A 13,271-nucleotide genomic window follows, 5' to 3' on the forward strand; every position below is an offset into this window, starting at 1 on the left:
TCTTATATTTTAACCTCTCCCTTTCCACATACCTGCCTCTGCTGGTTTCCCAAGGGCAGAGTGGTCCACAAGAATGCCCCATGCTGAGTGTCTCCAAAGCTCAATGATAGTGTAGAGGGCTATCAGTGTGCCAACTTCAGAACCTCTCTAGCAATCTGTTTCCTCCGCCTAAAAAATCTGCTCTCTCACCTCCACCCCTGCCCCATTAATTTTCCTCTTTAGGGCCTCAATTTAAAGGTACTTTCTCCAGAGATGCTTTCTCTGACCCTCAATATAAATTGTTTCCCCCATTATTCTTTTCCTTATGCCTTGTTTTTTTCTTCAAAGAGCTTATCACAATGTATAATTCTTTAGATATTTGCCAATCTGTTTATTGCTAGAGTTCCTTTCTATAGACTATAAGGTTCATGAGAATTGAAACATTATTTACCACCAATTACCTGTATTCAGCAGAGGCCCAACGTGGAGGTGATAATCAATAAATGTGTTAAATAAGTGCATGAATAAATTAGTTCAACAAATTAGTTCAATAAATTAAATTGAAAGAATGAAAGTAGTCAGCCCTTCTAACCACACATAACAGTCTTGTCTACCTCCAACCAGACTATGGATATTGATACCAGAGGGATAGGAAAGGATTTAGGAATGAGGACAGATGTTATAGATGGTTGTAAGGACTTGGGCTTGTATTCTGAAGGAGATAGGAAACCACTGGAGACATCTTTTGTTCCATCTTCTCCTTCACCTAGCACTCCCTCCCGTCCCTAGTGACTCACAGTAGGCACTCAACTTTGTTGAGTGAATGAATGAAAATATGATCTCTATCCCTAAAGAACTTATGAGTGTTATAAGATACAATTCATAGCTTTAAATTATTGGAGAATTCCAGGAATGGGAGGAGGTACAAGATACACACCAGATTTCAACCAAATACTTGGTGAAAGAAACTTGATAATTGTGTTGATATATTTTGAATTGGTTCATTGTCAGCCTTGTCTCTACTATTTAAGCCATAAAAAGCTTCAGAGAAGAGTCAGGTCTATGACTGATTCAGATTCTTTGGGGGACTAGCACTGAGCCCAATACCATGAGGTGTACCAAAAATACTCTTCCAATTCTTATGCTGCTTCAGCAGGTGGATTAATTTTTAATGCAGTGCATTTCACATGCCAGTCCTCTAGCTAGACCCTGAGTAATACCTCCCGGGGAGCTACTAGATGTGGTTCCCATCATTTTTGCTCAGCCAAGAAATGGTTCTGAAGATTTCCCTTGGCTGTCCTGATTCTCTAGTCTTCCCTCGTGATAGGGGTGGGAGCAATGGTGGTTGGTCTGGAATCATGAGCTTTTCTGTACAGAATCCAGGTGCTCCAGGATTGTGGGAAGAGCTTTGAACTTGTTTTAGATTCAGCTCACTTCATCTATCTGGGCCTCAGTGTTTCTCACCCATAAAATTACAAAGTAGAGGGTGGATAAGAGAATTCCCAAAATCTCTTCCTGCACTTCTAGGATTCTAATTCCTGATGTGATGTGAGAAAATGATTCCTTAAATGGCCACAATCCATCTTCTAGCTTCCAAAACACTCCTAAGCCATATATTTGCTATATCTCTGGACCATTTCCAGAGATTTCAGATTCTGCTCATCCTAGAGGCTCTCTTATTTCTGAAATGCCAGACCCTGATCAGTTTAGTAAATGCACCTTATTTTTATTTTTTTAGCGTTGAATTTCTGACATCTGGAACAACTTCCTGTCAGATCCCAGAAAGTTCCCTCTCAGAGTGTCTTCAACAGCAGCAAACAATTTACACCCACCCACGACCCATCATGCCTAAGATGTCTTGGGCATCTTATTGCAATTAGGAGAAAATGAAACCAGGAGCTCAGTCTGATGAAAACTGAGGTTGGAAACTAGTATTAAAATAGAAATCATTAATGCAGACAAAATGTAGCTGAAAGTGCCAATTCATGTGAGGTAGCATGTTTGGGAGGGCAAGGGGAGAGTGCCAAGTTGTTGTAGTTATGTCTGCAGTTTTGTGGGACGGGACAAACTCAAGAACAACATTAAGTATCTACTTGCTGGTTAATGTGCCAGAGATTCTGATGAGCTGATAAAACAGGAGAAGCCACTGAAGGGCTTATGGGATAGTGCCCTTAAACATCATTACCTTATAGGGCTAGTAGTTGACTATCTTAGGTTGCACTCTCCCAGATGCAGACTCTGAGAAAAGGATGGGAGTGTAGTAGTTTACTTAGAAGGTGATCCCAGAAAGCACTTAGGGCAATGAGGAAGTGAGATAGAGAAGGGAAGCAAGCCAATAAAAAGTATTACTGAGTAGGGTATCATTATGTGTTGAAGGTCAATCTGCTGGGGAACTCTGGGAAACTGTGTAGAACACACCTGAGTGTGCCACCTGAGGGGCATGGAAACTGGGGTATTTATCCTCCGGCTCCCAGCCATCACTGGCTGAGGGTGGCAACCTATTGGCCTCCCCTCCTATAGGTTGATAGAGAACCCTAAAGGGAAGAGCTATATATCCTTGAAGTAGGATGCTTTCAGCGGGTACTGGAATGATAAGTGCTGAGGGGATGTGAGTGGGGCACTGATAGCGCCTGATGCATTAACCTTGACTATGGTTCATATAGCTGGGTAGTCAATCACAACAAGTCAGGTATGGGGGGAAATCATAGCATCTTTGAGATGAGTGCACCTTACCAATCTGTGGCCTATCTCCCTCATTTTCCAGATAAGAAAACTAAGGTTTAGAATAGCACTGTCCAACAAAAATATAATGCAAGCAACATATATAAAATTTTAAAAATGTTAGTAGCATATTGAAAAAGTAAAATGAAACAGCTAAAATTGATTTTGGTAGCATATTTTATTTAACCCAATATATTCAAACTATTATATTTTTAACATGTAATCAACATAAAAATGATTACTAAGATAGTTTGCATTTTTTGTACTATGGCTTTGAAATTCTCCACTCATAACACATCCCAATTTTGACTGGCCATATCTCCAGTGCTCAGTGGCTACCTATGGCTACTGCCTACCACACTGGACAGCACAGGTTTAGAATATTTCCATTACTGCAGAAGGTTCTACTGGACAGCTCTGGCCTATTTAGTTTGTGTCATTTGTCCCAAGTTGGTGAGCTTATGGGTGGTAGAAGTAGACAAGAAGCCAGAAGAGAACTCCAGGGTCTCTGCTTAGGCTGGAACGCTGAGCTTCAAATCTTCCCAAAACTAGGAGGAGGGAAGGGGTTTTTATGGAGCCTCAAGCTATTGAGTGTCAAGATTAACTTGACGGCTTGCATAACCTCCTCTATAGAAGAAGATCCAAAGGAAAGGACCAGATCACTCTTGTTCACTGCTGTGTCCCCAGCCCAGGACCTGGCTCCTACAAAGCCCTCAAGGGAGCTCTGTTGGATGTTAATTAGAAGCAACCTTTGGGTGGCTGTCATAGAGTCATCAGTAGGTGAGGGCTGTGGAACAGCTGTGAGGTTGTCATGCGCTTCATCACCATTTTGGAGGACGCCTGGGTGAAGAAATCACGAGCAAACTGGTAAAAGGACAGTTGGACCAAGGAACCTAAAAGAGAATGAAGTACCTTCCCACTCACCAACCCTTTCTTCACAGACCACTTAACATGCCATCCTACAAACAGAAACAGAGGCACAGACCAATGAAGAGAATTTTCCAACAAGACCATTGTGTTTGCCTGGAGTGAACTGCTTTGACATTGGGCCCAACATACACATTCAACAAGAGGCAATTTTCCCAGGGTTTTATTCCCACAATAAATCTTATCATTTTCTGCTCCTTAAGACAGCCTGTCTTCTCTTCTCTGCATTACACTAAGAGCTCCCTTTCCCAGCAGCGGTGGTAATAAATGGTGTGCTCACAATGAAGAAGTTAAGGTTTCAAGGTGAAGCCTTTGGAAGTGATTCCTTTGTAATTTCATTTATGGCTACGCCATATTTCATGGTGCAACTCACTAACGCTGTGGGTGGCTTTGTGTGTGTTCCAGAGAAAGAGAGTGAGCGGCATCCACCCGCCAATCCTCACATACCCCTCCCAGTGGAATCTGGAAGTTAAAGCACCTCCTGGATTTTAAAGGGAGATTTTAACCTCTCCTAGTGTTCACACGGAGTTGCTTGCAGCCGCATAAGAAATGTTGGAGATGTGGCTGCTCCAGGAAACGTCTTCTAATCCCTTCAGCCCACCATGAGGACCCCCCCTAGAACCCCTATAGCACTGCCAAGCCAGGACTCTGTCCTCTGTCCACAATTAGACAGTCATTTGTCTTGAGAGTGGAGACTAGGGAGGAATGTTACTGCTTCCTTCCCTGCCCCATGCATACAGCCCAACCCCAGCAAAGCACTGGCAATTGATTGATGGATTTAACAAACAATCAGCAACCTCCATCTTTGGAGTACTAAAATCATCCAATTAGTATGGCTTCTCTAGGGGACAAACAATGCAACATGATTGGCCCACATCCTTCAAGAAGGAGCCAAGAGTCCTATGACCAGAGAGGGAAGAAACTCAATATATGTTTGGTGTCTAGATCAGTTTCAAGTTCTGTCTGAAGCCAAAGCATAACCTAACTTTACACACAGACTCCCCTAACACACACACACGATGAGAGATGTTTTAGGACTCCTTGGAGACATAGTCAATATATTCTTTATCTGGTACAGAGTGGATGCTCAATAAATATTTGTTAAATAAAATCTGTGAAGGCGGCCACCAAGACTTTGCTTATCCTGGGGAGGCTGCATGATAAAGTGGGAAAACCATGGGCAACAGACCTGAGTTAAATCCTGCCCCCATCTCAAGCTATCTGAATGGGTTTAGGCAAATGCCTTAACCTTTCAGGGTCTCAATTTCTTCACCTATAAAATGGGAATGATAATATTTACCTGTTAGAATTGTTTTGATGATTACACGAGATTTTTTAATACAACTCCTAGTTTGCCAATTCCCGGTCTATAACTTTGCCAATGTCTGGACAGCCCTCTTTTCTACCTGCCTACTTAAATTCTATCTATCCTCTCTCTTTCAACTATAACATTACTACTTATCTACTGCCTTAGCCTATTGTTACTGTACTGTAATTACAGGTGTTCTAGTAGATACTAGATAAATATTCAACAGTTTGTTGAGAAGTGTTCTACTTTTGTAGGGATTTTTACGGGGTACGCTTTGGAATTATGCTTGGACAGGACTGGACTGGGAGAATGTAAACATTCATAATAATAGTGTACAGGGTATTAACCTTATGGTGTGGTCAGCACAGTGATTCCCATCTTAGAAGAAAAAGACGTACAAAAAAATAAAGTTAAGCAGCTCTACAATGACACAATGGTAGAGCAACAAAGAGAAGCCATGTACTATGACTCAATGTTTCATTCCTTAAGAAGGGTTCTCAGGGCGGACGAGTGGCTCATTGGTTAGAGCGGGAGCTCTGGGCAATGGGGCTGCCGGTTGGATTCCCACATGGGCCAGCGAGCTGCGCCCTTTGCAACTAGAATGAAATCAACAAGTTACAGCTCAGCAGCCAGATGGCTCAGTTGGTTGGAGCGCGGGCTCTCAACCACAAGGTTGCCAGTTCAACTCCCACAAGGGATGGTGGGCTGCGCCCCCTGCAACTAAGATTGAACACGGCACCTTGAGCTGTGCTGCCGCTGAGCTCACAGATGGCTCAGTTGGTTGGAGTGCATCCTCTCAACCACAAGGTTGCCGGTTCGACTCCTGCAAGGGATGGTGGGCTGCGCCCCCTGCAACTAACAACAGCAATGGGACCTGGAGCTGAGCTGCGCCCTCCACAACTAAGACTGAAAGGACAACAACTTGACTTGGAAAAAAGTCCTGGAAGTACCACTCTTCCCCAGTAAAAGTCCTGTTCCCCTTCCCCAATAAAATGTTAAAAAAGAAAAAAGAAGAAGGGTTGTCACTCTATTTCTAAAATCTAAAAGGAAAAACAATAATAGCAACTTCTTTAGGGGAATTTAAGACCCAAGTGCAAAGGAGGTTTTGGTGTCTTTGGACAAGCTGGGGAGGATAAATCAAACGCCACTACTGCAAATGTTGAAGTTTCCCTTCTAAATTAGCCACCATATAGCAGTTTGTGCAGAACTCTGGCTGCAGCTCTCAGTTTTCATTTTTTCTGCCCTCCCAAACGCTGAGCCTGTGCTCTTGGCTCCATGAGATGGGCTAAGGTTTATGCTTAGGATCACGTGGCAGCCCCAGCAGCTCTCAGCAATTGTGACTGAGTAGTCCATAAATGGTTCTTGTTTGGTGGCAAAATGCTTGGCTCCTTCTCCCTAAAAAGGAAATAATAAAGAAAATGTACCTAACAGTCGCCATGCCGCTGATAACACAATTTCCTGGCTTTCATACCACTTGCTGACAGAGCAGACCCTTGGAGAACAGAGATGCAAAGCCTATTGATTCACACTTGGGGCTTTTCTGAACATTTGACAACCTGTACTTTCAGCAGCAGTAGCAGTAGCGGCAGCAGCAGCAGCTCTGTCTGTGAGCACACACAACATCTGGCCCCAGAGCCATTGGAACTAAATGAAGAGAATACATTTGAATAGAGCTTTGACCTGGGGTTTTAAAACACACCTCCTATGACTTCCTTTGGAATTACAGACTTAATGACTTCCACCTTCCTTCCCCTCAACTCATTCCAACCATACCAAACCTTTTAAAACCAAAGCTCATGCATTCACTCATTGACTCAGTCACTCATTGACTCATTCATTCTTTCTTTCATTAAAAGAGAATATATTGAGCACTTCACAAATGCCAATACTTCAGATACAGCAATGTGAAAGTCAAATGTGGTCCCTATCCTCCCAGAAATTACAGTAGACAAGACAGACATTAAACACTTATAATTTAAGTGTGAGGAAGGTTATGTACGGAAGAGTACAGAGTGCTATGGGTAAGATGACCATATAATTTGCCATCCAAACCTGGATGCTTTTGAGAGTAAAAGGAGGTGCTATTAATAACTATTCCAAAACAGCAGATTAAGCTAGGATTGTCCTGGGCCAACCAAGTCATATGGTTCCTCTAGCTTTGGCCATGCAGCAAAGGATGTCAGTTTATATAGGTCCACTTCCTCTCCTCTCCCTTTGTTACTCTGGCCCTACTTTCCCCCATTCTCCTCCTGCTGTTGCTCCTTGAAAGGGTAGCAGAATTAGGTGGCATGTGTGATGTCAGTGCTTTCAACCCAGCACTTGGCAGTGTTGCTGGCCATTGATCTGTCATCATCGCCTGCTATTCCAGGTTACCTTGAGAAGAACCTTCACCACACAGAGGCTCTAAATCTTGACTCCTGCCTTGGATTCCAGCTCCCTTCCCGTATTTTAAGAATGTGGCTGGGCCTCTGCCCAGGGTTGGCATGTGATTTTATACTCTTTAGCAATATGAAGTGCAGGCTGGCTTTGTTTTTCTGGGAGCTCCTTCAGGGATGATGGGCTTCCAAAAGCCCAAAGCTCAGTACAGCGGTCACCTAGAGGGCGTCCCAAAGGTATAAATACCTCACCAACAACCTATCGTTTTGTTCTGCCTGTAAGTCTGAGCTGTCAAAGATTTCTCTTCATTATCAAGGGTGGACCTGCAAAACTCTATTATTAATGACAGGTTTGGGGCACGTGGCAGATGCTAGTGAGGCTCCATTCCATAGCCCGTAGGCCCACCTCAGATTTCACCAACTGCCACAGTGGATACTTTCCAGCAGGCTGGTAGCTTCTCACCATAAATACCTACAAACCCTCTGCCCAAGGCTTTACCAGTCCCTCCTCACGCTTGCTCAACCCACACAAGGCAAACCTCAACCAAAGAGGTTACAGGAGACAATGGATGTGGTAACCAGGCTCTAAATGATTCTTGCCTCCTACCGTGTTTCTCTGAAAATAAGACTGGATCTTATATTAATTTTTGCTCCAAAAGACACATTAGGGCTTATGTTCAGGGGATGTCATCCTGAAAAATCAAGCTAGGGCTTCTTTTCCAGTTAGGTCTTATTTTCGGGAAACACAGTAGTATTCATGCCCTTGTGTAGTCCCCTCCCACAATGAATACGGCCGATCTTTTTAACTAATATAATATAGTAGAAATGATGGTGTGTGACTTCTCAGGCTACCTCATGAAAGGCATTACTGCTTCCATCCGGCTCTCTTTTGGATCGCTTGCTCTGGGGGAAGCCAGCTGCCATGTTGTGAGGACAGTCAAGTAGCGTCCCAGAGAGGGCCAGCTGCCATGTGGTGAAGAACGCAGGCCTCCTGACAACAGTTAGCACTGAGTTGTCAGCCAGGTGAGGGAGTCATCTCAGAAGTGGATCCTGCAGCCCCAGTTAAGCCTTCAGAGAACTGCATCTCTGCCAACAGCTTTACTGCAACCTTATAAGAGACCGCAAGCCAGACTACCCTGCTAAATCAACCTAAAATCCCTGACCCTTAAAACGGTGAGAGATAATACATGCTAATCTTGCTTTAACCTGTTCAGTTTAGAGCAACTTGTTACACAGCGTTAGATAATGAACACCCCAGCTTCCCCAGAAGCAGCTTCCACTGGTTCCTCAGGCAGTCCTCAGTGGGATTGAGCCCTGGTTGTCCACAGTTGGTAATCGTCTCACTGCATGCTTTTTATTATTATCTGTTTTGTGTATTTTTCCCTCTGTGCCTCATTCTCTCCACTCCCTCACTTGTGCTTCCCATGATCCTCTCCCAAATAAACGACCTGCCCCCAAGTCCTGGCCTTGGCATCTGCTTTGAGGGAACCCAAACCAAGTCAGGGCATGTTGTTCATATCCATGGATCAAGTTTTCAAAGGAAGACTAGCTTTTAAAAATATTTTTGTCTCTAGAAAACTCCTAAGTCTTTATCAAAAACAGCTCTACCAAATATTGTATAATTCCCTTAATATGAAATGTCCAGAGCAGGTAAATCTATAGAGACAGAAAGTAGATCAGTGGTTGCTTTGTACTGAAGGTGGAAATGGGGACTGACTGCAAATGGGAACAAGTGATCTTTTGGGGGTGATAGAAATATCCTAAAACTGGATTACAGTGATAGCTGCACAGCTCTATATATTTACTAAAATCATCACATTATTCACTTTAAACAGGTGGATTTTATAGTATACAAATTATGCCTCAATAAAACTTGCTTTAAAAAAAGAAAACTGATTTTCAGACCTAAAACATGCAGAAATGAGAGAAAAAGAAGTAGGACAGAGGAAAATGTGAAGGAAACGATTTCTATTGCCTGCCACTTTGGATCCATAAGAAACATTTACTATAGTCTCTTCCATAATAAAACCAACATATATGATACAGGACAAGAAATAATTAGGCCAACTATGCCTATTCCAAGTACAGGAAACTAATGTTAAAGACAGAATCTCACGCGAGCTTTGTCTAACCAAGGAAGACTCCCCTAGAAATGGCACATCTGTGGTTTTAGGGACCGATATCCATGTCCAATATGTAAGAACTCTCCTAGGGAACCTGCCTTAGGAACGCCATTAGCAATGACCAAATGTTGTGGGGTATGAAGTGTGGTGGGGAGGTTGAGAAATTCTAACATATAAACCCCATGACAAGAAGGAGGAAAACACCAGTGGTTATCATCCATTTCCTTCTAATCAGAAGAACTGAGGTGCACACACGTATCTTCCTTCATCCCTCTTGCTGGGGCTGCCAGACAGAAGCAGTGTCCCCAGGGAAATGAGTGGTGTGGCCCATTCTAGGTACCTCCTTTGTTTAGATTGGCCAGGTCTCTGCTTGGCCAGGAGCCTGTGGCAGGAGAGGGATGAGAGAGGGAAGATGAAGAGAGGGATCATTTACTCTTTCTCTACATGTTTATTTATGGAGCTTGGAGTTCCTACAGAGTGTCTGAGTGAAGGCCTTACCTGGACTATGCTGATTTCAGAATATGTTGGGAGCATCTGTTACGGATATGGGGGAAGATGTAAGAGACACACGCAGGCACGCAGGCACACAGGCACACACACACACACACACACACACACGCACACACTTGGTTGTACCAGCTACTTGGTTGTATTGGTTAGCTTTTGCTACATAAGAAACCACCCCACAACTTAGTGGCTTAAAACAACCACTATTTAGATCATGATTCTGAGGTTTGTCCAAGTAGTTCTTCTGGTCTGGACTGAGATTTCTCATTTGTCTGCAGTGAGCTAGTGAGTTATGTAGGGGCTGGGTGACCTATGAGGGCCATACTCATGCACAGTATTGGCAAGTTATTGGCTAGTGCAACTACATGTCTCTCATCATCCAGCAGGCAATCTTGGGTGTCAGAGCCACAGGAACCAGAAGAGAACAAGCCCGAATGCACAAGCAACTTTCAAGCCTCTGCTTGCTTCATATTTGCTAATGTCCCATTGGCCAAAGCAGGTCACATGGCCACACCAGACACAAGGGGTGAAGAAATAGATCCCACCTCTTAATGGGAAATTCTACAATGCCACAGGCAGGGGAAATATTTGACGCCATCATTCATATAATCTACCACACTTGCCTAGTTTTGGTTTTTAAAATTCTCTTCTCATTTAAGACCTGCAGATTGTCTTTCTTCTTCTCACTTGCTGGAGAATGTGTTTTGTTCAACAGCTGTTCTAGCAGCTAGAGAATATCATTTATTTTGAGATGAACCATTTTGCCCTGGGATTAATTAAACTCTAGCTCTTTCTCTTAAAGAAAAAATTCTCTGTTGCCCTAATCAGCTATTGACTGCTATGTAGACACCCCCAGAGTCTGGTTACAAGCCAAATATAGGACACCATTCCAGGGAACCTGTTGACAGTGTGGATTTGGCTCACAGGCCATGGTGGGCCTGGAGTAAATGAAAATGGCAGTGTCGAAGTCATGAAAGAGGAGAGGGAGTGAGGGAGTAAGAAAGTGAGAAGAGAGGAAGTACTCAGTTAATAGATCTGGCATTGGTGTCACCATGGAGGAACACCCAAGTACATGCCACTCAACACCTCAGGAGGAATTTGTAGCCTGGAGACCTTAGCTGAATCTTTTAAGGGTGGTTCAACAGCATATGGGGTAAAGTTGGACTAATCACAGTGGAGGGAAAATGCTCTGTGTTCAATTACATACTGTCATAGCCAGTCAACACCGTTGGGGTCTGTGAGGGAGGAGGAGAGAGAAAAGATTGTTGGGTAATGGAAGTAGGTGGGGAAGGGCACATCTGGCTTGGGAGGATTTTCCAGGAAAAGAAAAAAAGATTTAAGACTTCAGTTTCAGCTCCCCACTGTGAGACAAACATGTTGGGGGAAGGAACAGGGCCCTTCAGCTCACTTCCCTCCTGCTTTACTCAGCTCCTGAAACACATTCAGTTCTAGCTGAACTTGGTATCAGGCAAGAGTTCAAGAATTAGTAAATAACCCTCTTGCCCAAAGCCCACAGATCACAGTGCAAGTGCGTACACACAAAGGGCAAATGCAGGAGAGGCCAGAGTAGAAAAAAGTCTCAGTGAGGCCTGAAGAATATCGTTCTTCCCTCAAAGCATGGAAGGAACAGTCCCCCAAACAGCCCCTTGGGGGATTTGAGGGCTTGCTCTTTGGGGTGAAGGCTGCCAGTTGTCCATGGCAATCCACTTTCCCCATCTTACTGGGTACACAGCTTTCCTACATTTCCTAGTCTCCCTTGCAATGAGCCTTGGTCATGTGATTATATTCTGGCCAGTACGATGTGAGAGGAAGCGATGCATTGCACTTTCAGAACTAGGACTCAAGATAGTAGACATGTCTCCTCCATGTTATCTTTCTCCTTACCACCACCTGGAACCCCCCACAATCTAGCTTCAAACACACAGATAACAATACCCTAGGGGACGGCAGAGCCACACAATAGAAGGACCTCGGGTTTCTGATTGACTGTGGAGCAGTGCTGCTTCACCAATCTGAACCATGCAGCTCTGAGTTGCATTGTTACCTGAAATACAAAGAAACCTCTTGCTTCTGTAGGCTACTGTGTTGTTAAGTCTCTTTGTTAACAGCATCTTAGCCTTTTACCCTAATTAATACTTTCATTCATCAACCTAAATGTTGGAGGGCCCCTTTGGGAAATTCTCTTCTGGTTTTGAGGTCACCTTGAGGCCAACTTTAAACACTAATGAATTAAAAATATCAACGTAAATATTCAACTCTTAAAAGACTGTAGAATGATGGATGTTTTCCCTGAAATTTTCTTTAGGGTGGGCACAGGAGGTGTTGACATTGTACATGACTCAGCAAACTGCTCAGAACATCTCTTTTTCTCCCCACTGTTTACCTCTATGACAAATATCATCTTCTGTGTGTATGTTTCTCATTCCTGATCTTGCTGTTATGCTCTCTTCACACACACACACACACACACACACACACACACAAACACACAGTCTCCGACCTCTTCTTCTTCCACCTCTCTCCCCCTTCTGCTCTTTGCTCTGCTATATTCTCCCACTCCTTCTGGTCTTGTCCCTCTTGCCATCCCTTATTTGTACTTTATCAACAATCCAGGTCACAAAAACCAAGAGATCACCCTTAGCATCCACCCTTACCAGGAGGCAGTGAAATCCGGGAAATACTAACTATTGTCATGTTTTTTAAGTCAGGATGAATATAAATAATTTAATGTTTTTCTGTCTTGCATAGGGAAACAAATTCTAAATAAGTATCTACTATGAACTTACAAGGCAGACATGGAACCATCTGGAAAGAATCTTGAAGAGAAACCAATGAGAAAACCAGAGTTCAGAAATTTACTTGCCTAGAACTTATTAATGGAAGAATCAAGACTAGAATCTATTCTCTTAACCACTCATGCTCAACTTCTAGCCCCATGCTATTTCCTGACCCTACCCCTATACCCTGCTCTGAAACTTGGGGGGAAGTACCTGAGGCCACTCCACAGAATGCTTACTGGAACTTCAGTACACTAGACCCATCAGAGGGGGAGGAAGGCAGGCCAGAGAGAGGGATGGGGAAACTGATCCAGCCACAGAGGCAACCAGAGCAAAGGCTTCACACCTACCCTATGATCCAACAATTTTACTCCTAGATATTTACTCAATGGAAATGAAAATACATGCCTGTAAGAATACTTGTGCATGAATGTTCATGGTAGCTTTATTCATAATAGATAAAAACAGCAAATAAGGCAAATATCAAACATGACAAGAATTGACAAATAAATTATGCTACAGTCATACAATAGAATATGATCCAGCAATAAAA

This window comes from Rhinolophus ferrumequinum, chromosome X, assembly GCF_004115265.2.
Source record: "Rhinolophus ferrumequinum isolate MPI-CBG mRhiFer1 chromosome X, mRhiFer1_v1.p, whole genome shotgun sequence".
Lineage (NCBI taxonomy): Eukaryota > Metazoa > Chordata > Mammalia > Chiroptera > Rhinolophidae > Rhinolophus > Rhinolophus ferrumequinum.